At 38.5% G+C, this 5,964-nt stretch overlaps 1 pseudogene; it reads right to left on the minus strand.

Annotated features, from left to right (window-relative positions):
• Positions 1–4,012: 4,012 nt before the first annotated feature.
• On the minus strand, positions 4,013–4,120 carry LOC143032085 (U2 spliceosomal RNA; annotated as a pseudogene).
• Positions 4,121–5,964: the final 1,844 nt, after the last annotated feature.

The following is a 5,964-nucleotide window of genomic DNA, read 5'->3' on the forward strand; positions in this document are numbered from 1 at the left end:
CTCCTCCTCTTTATTCATTTCCCTTTTTATCCATACCTTTTTATATTGTTCACTTGCTGCTAGTTTCCCTGTTTTTGATAAGATATTCTCTGCCGTCGTTTGTGACCTGAATTTAATCTTAATTGGTCTGGTCTTATCTGTACTATACTTTCCGAGTCTAAACATCTCTTCAATTTGTTTCATGATATCAGGTTCATCTTCCTTAACTAATTCTAGTGTGTGTGTGTGTGTGTGTGTGTGTGTGTATTTACCAAGTTGTATCATACGGGAAGGGACCTATGCTTGTGGTGACCCATTTTTGTATCATTCAGCATCAGGTTTTTTCTTAAAATCTTAAAATTGTTTGTATACATTGTTTCTTTGTCTAATTTGTACCAAGTATTTATCACTCGCTGTGGGAAGCCGATTTTTTTCAGGTCTCTTCTGTAATTATCTTTTTTTTTTTTTTTTTTTTTTTTTTTTTAGTTTCTTTTTGTGTCCTCTTGTTTTTCCATTGTCCCATTTCAATAAATCATTCTTATCTAAGTTTTCCATTCCCTTCATAATTCTATAGATATTTAGTAGGTCTCATATTTCCCTTCTTTGTTCCAGACTTGGTAATTCTAATTTGGACAGTCTTTGTTCATATGTCATTTTGGAAAGAGTTGGTGCCAGTTTTGTTGTTCCTCTTTGTATTCTTTCTAATTTCTTTATATTCTTTTTGGTACTGGGTGTCTATAGTGTTGCTGCATACTTGAGTTTTGGTCTTATTAGTGTATATATATATATATTTTTTTATCATTTCCTCATCCAAATAGGTAAATGCCACTTTTACTGTCCTCAATAAATTGTAGGTTTCTCTATTTTATTAATATGCTCATCCGGTGTCATGTCTTTGCTGATCATCCCTCCAAGGTCTTTTTCCGAGTTTACTTTTTTGACCTTTTCTTCACCAATTTTAATCTCTTGATGTTCTGTTTTTACTTTTTCCAAATTCCATTATACTACATTTCTTGATATTGAATTTCACTTCCCACTTTTGAGTCCATTTCCAGATCTTGTCCAAGTCTTGTTGTAATGAGTTGCAATCCTCCTCCGTTTTTACTTTCTTTGGGATTTTTGCATTGTCTGCATGAAATTCATATAACACTCTACTCCTTCATCCATGTCACTTATGTATATAGCAAACATGATCAGGGCCAGTACTGATCCATGCAGGACACCACTTATCATATCTTCCCAATTTGAGAATTTATCTCTAATTACAGCTCTCATTTTCCTCCTAGTCAGGAAGTCTTTCATCCATTCCAATAATTTTCCTCTTATGCCACCTATTGATTCTAATTAGTTTATTGCGTGGTACCATATCAAATGACTTTTGTAGGTCCAGAAAGGCAGTCTGCCCAACCATCTCTCTCTTGTATTATGTCTATTAATCTTGAGTAGAAGCAGGTAAAGGTGAGACTTCATCAGGGATGTGTTATGTCGCCCTGGCTGTTCAACTTGTACATGGATGGGGTGCTGCGAGAGGTAAATGCAAGGGTGGTGGGTCAGGGATTGGAGATGGTTAAAGAAAATGGAGAAAAGTGGGAGGTGAGCCAGCTGTTGTTTGCAGATGATGCTGCTCTTGTGGCAGGATTGGAGGAGGGATTGAGGAAGCTGGTGACAGAGTTTGGGAGAGTGTGTGAAAGAAGAAAGTTGAAGATAAATGTGGGTAAAAGTAAGGTGATGAGATGTACAAGGGGTGAAAGTAGCAGCAGACTGGAAGTGAGCATTAAGGGAGAGCGACTGGAGAAAGTGGATAGTTTTAGATACTTGGGTGCAAATGTGGCAGGAAAAGGTGGAGGTAGAATGTAGATTGAGAGAAGCAAGTAAATGCCTTGGTGGATTAAAAAGTGTAATGAGGAATAGACATTTGGCAATGGATGCTAAAAGGAGACTGTATGAAGGAGTGATTGTGCTAACAGTACTGTATGGAGCAGAAACATGGAACATAAGAGAGGAAGAGAGAAGGAGTTTGAATGTGTTCGAGATGAGGTGTCTGAGAAGTATGATGGGGGTTACTGGGCTAGATAGAGTGAGAAATGAGGAGGTGAGGAGGAAAACAGGGGTGGAAAGGGAGTTGGGATATAGGATTGATAAAAGAGTATTAGGATGGTTTGGCAGATGTGGAGGGAGTGAACATGAGGGGACGTCCTAGGATGAGATGGATGGATGGGGTGAAGGGGGCTTTGGGGAAGAGGGGAATGTCTGTTGAGGATCTAAGCTTTACTTTCAATAGCCTGTATTGTTTTCCTTTAGAGTATCTGCCCATCCTATATGTCTCCTCGATTTCCCTTTTACTACATTTGATGTTGAATTTCACTTCACACTTTTGACTCCATTCCCAGACATTATCCAGGTCTTTCTGCAGTGATTCACAGTCTTCGTCTGTACTTTCTTTAGTTGTTTTGTATCATCTGCAAAGAAGTTCATATAACATTCCACACCTTCATCCATGTCATTTATGTGTATGGCAAACATTATCGGAACCAATATAGAACCTTGTGGAACCCCACCTATCATCTCTTCCTAGGTCGAGTTCTTGTCTCTAAGTACCGCCCTAATTTTTCTCCCGTTCAAGAAATCTTTCATTCATTCCAATAACTTTCCTTGTTATTGGAATGTGTGTGTGTGTGGAGATGAATCATAAAACTGGCACATGAACCAGTAATATGCTGGTTACTAGTAAGGAAAAGTAAACAAAATACCCAAATGCATTTGTGTAATTCGTATCTTCAAGGGAGATACAGAAGTGGCACAAAGTCATTTGTACCACTTCTGTATCTCTCCTGAAGCTGCGAATTACACAAAAACACTTTGGACTTTTGTATTTCCTTGTCCTTAGTGGTAACTAGCACATACATTACATATATGTACAGTATATATATATATATATATATCTATATATATATATATATATATATAAATATATAAATATATATATATATATATACAGGGGGTCACCGCAATTCGACTGTTCGCAATTCGAATTATCGCAAATTCGACAGTAGCTAATTTATACCCAACCCTCAAGGTTCGACAGCCAGACTCGACAATTCGACATTCAAATCTCGCGCGCCACGCACCCGGTCGAATTTGCCGCCACTCCCAATGCGCCACTCTGTCTCACTCTCGCCCCAGCCATCGTCGAGGCAAGCCACGCTCCGCTGTTCCACCTCCACCATGCCACTCAAATCCACCTCCGGCCCCACCCCTAAGAAACACACTTTCCTGCCTTTCAAAGATAAGCTTGAGCTTATAAGAAAGTGTGAGGCAGGTATGGCTCATTCTGCCGTTGCAGCGGAAATGGGTGTCCCGAGATCAACAGTATCAACGATTTGGAAGAACAGGGACAAGTACCGCCAGGCCGCTGCATCAGCATCTTCCACGACTTCCCTTGTTCTCCGTGGCTCAAGGGACTCCCGTTTCGACACGATGGAGGACATGTTGATCAAGTGGATAGAGGACAGGACACAACACAAGATGCCGATCAGCATGGGGCTTGTGCCTTGTCACTGTGGGAGGACTTGCAGGCCAAAACATCCACCACCAAAAATGTACTGTACAGCACCTTAATGTGCTTAATAAATAAAATTAGATAAAAATGAAGCCTTTAATATTACTGATTTAGTCTATATTAGAGTTTCTTAGAGGTCATAGCGATATTTTTTTTGGGGGGGTGGGGGGTTTGGGCTGGAGGTCGGTCCCTATCCCCCCTAATTACAATGTATTCCTATGGAAAACTGTATCATGATTCGACAGAACCCAGGCTCGACCGATGATAGACCGCCCCATCCCTGTCGGATTGCGGTGACCCCCTGTATATAATATATACATACATACATATATATATATATATATATATATATATATGTGTGTGTGTGTGTGTGTGTGTCTGTGTGTACATATATATGTATGTATATCATGTACATATGTATATATATATACATATATATATATATATATATATATATATATATATATACAAATATACGAGTGTTTATATATATATGTATATATGTGTGTGTATATATATATATGTTAAGCTGATAAGAACAGATACTACACTTTCATCTTAGCCAAAAGGCCGAGAAGCGTAGAGACAAAATGGTAAAAAGAGTAGAAGAATTTTACCAAGAGCTTTACTCTTCGAAGGCCGTAGTTGAGTCAGTAAATTCATGTGTAGACGTTAGTAGTGTACCAGACATTACAAAGGAAGAAGTAGAATTTGCTCTAAAAACTATGAAAAGAGGAAAAGCACCTGGGGAAGATGGTATATCAATAGATCTATTGAAAGACGCTGGTAAATTAGTTCATATTATATTAGCTGAGTTGTACACCCAGTGCTTACGTCAAGAAAGCGTTCCGAATGCGTGGTGCAATGCTATAGTGATTTTGCTTCATAAAAAAGGAGACCAGAAGGACCTTAGTAACTATCGACCGATTAGCTTGCTATCAAACGTATATAAAGTATTCTCCAAGATCCTCACAAATAGACTGAGTCAAGTTTTAGATGGAAACCAACCGAGAGAACAGGCAGGCTTTAGAAGCGGATATTCAACTCTAGACCATTTGCAGGCGATAAACCAACTAATCGAGAAAACGACAGAATATAATATACCTCTGTGTTTAGCTTTTGTAGATTACGAGAAGGCCTTTGATTCAGTAGAACAAATAGCAATATTAAACTCGCTACGCAAACAAGGTACAAACAACAGATCGTAAGAGTTTTAGAAAATATTCGAAAGGTACCGCTATAGTTCGACTACATAAAGACACAGAAAAGATCAAAATCGAGAAAGGAGTACGGCAAGGCGATACAATTTCACCCAAACTATTTACAGCTTGATTAGAAAATATTTTCAGAAGGTTGAGTTGGGAAAAGAAAGGTTTGAAGATTAATGGCGAATATTTGAACCACCTAAGATTTGCAGATGACATCATTCTTATTTCAGAAAGAGCAGACGACTTGCAAGATATGCTGAGCGATCTAAACAAAGAAAGTATCAAAGTAAGTTTAAAAATGAATAAGAGTAAAACCAAAGTAATGTTCAACACGAAAGTTCAAAGTAAAGAGATTGTAATTGATGATGAGAGTCTTGAGGAAGTTGAAGAGTATAATTATTTAGGTCAGATGGTGAAGGTGACGAAAGATCATGATAATGAGATCAAAAGACGCATTACAATTGGTTGGAAAATGTTTGGTAAGTATAGCAAAATCCTGAGAGGCTCTCTACCTTTATGTTTGAAACGTAAAGTTTACAACCAGTGCATTCTGCCAGCAATAATCTACGGATGTGAGACTTGGAAGCTGACGAGGGCGATGGAAACAAAGCTAAGGACTGCACAGAGGAGAATGGAGAGATCAATGATGGGAATAACACTGAGAGACCGAAAGAGAGCAAGTTGGGTGAGAGAGCAGACTAGAGTGAAAGATATTGTGGAAGCAGTAAAAGAGAGGAAGAGGAATTGGGCAGGTAAGTTAGTGCGAACGACAGATGAGCGATGGAGCAAGTGTGTTACTGAATGGACGCCGCGAGATAGGAAGCGTGGAAGAGGGAGACCAGACAGAAGGTGGAGAGACGAGATCGAGAGGTTTGCGGGAGTGACGTGGCAGAGGGTGGCACGGTCGTGTGAATCATGGAATGCTATGAAGGAGGCCTTTGTTCAGCAGTGGACTCAGAATGGCTGATTTGATTTGATTTGATATATATATATGTATATACATATATATATGTATATATACATATGTATATATATTATATATACATATGTATATATACTTATATATATAATATTTACATGCATATATACAGTAGAACCTCTACATACGAATTTAATTCGTTCCAGGACCTACTTCGTATGTTGAAATGGTCGTATGATGTTAAATCGAATATTCCCATAAGAATACACTGTAATTCGTTTAATTCGTTCCACAGCCCA

The sequence above is a fragment of the Oratosquilla oratoria genome, chromosome 12 (assembly GCF_046742065.1).
Source record: "Oratosquilla oratoria isolate Oo_2021 chromosome 12, ASM4674206v1, whole genome shotgun sequence".
NCBI lineage: Eukaryota > Metazoa > Arthropoda > Malacostraca > Stomatopoda > Squillidae > Oratosquilla > Oratosquilla oratoria.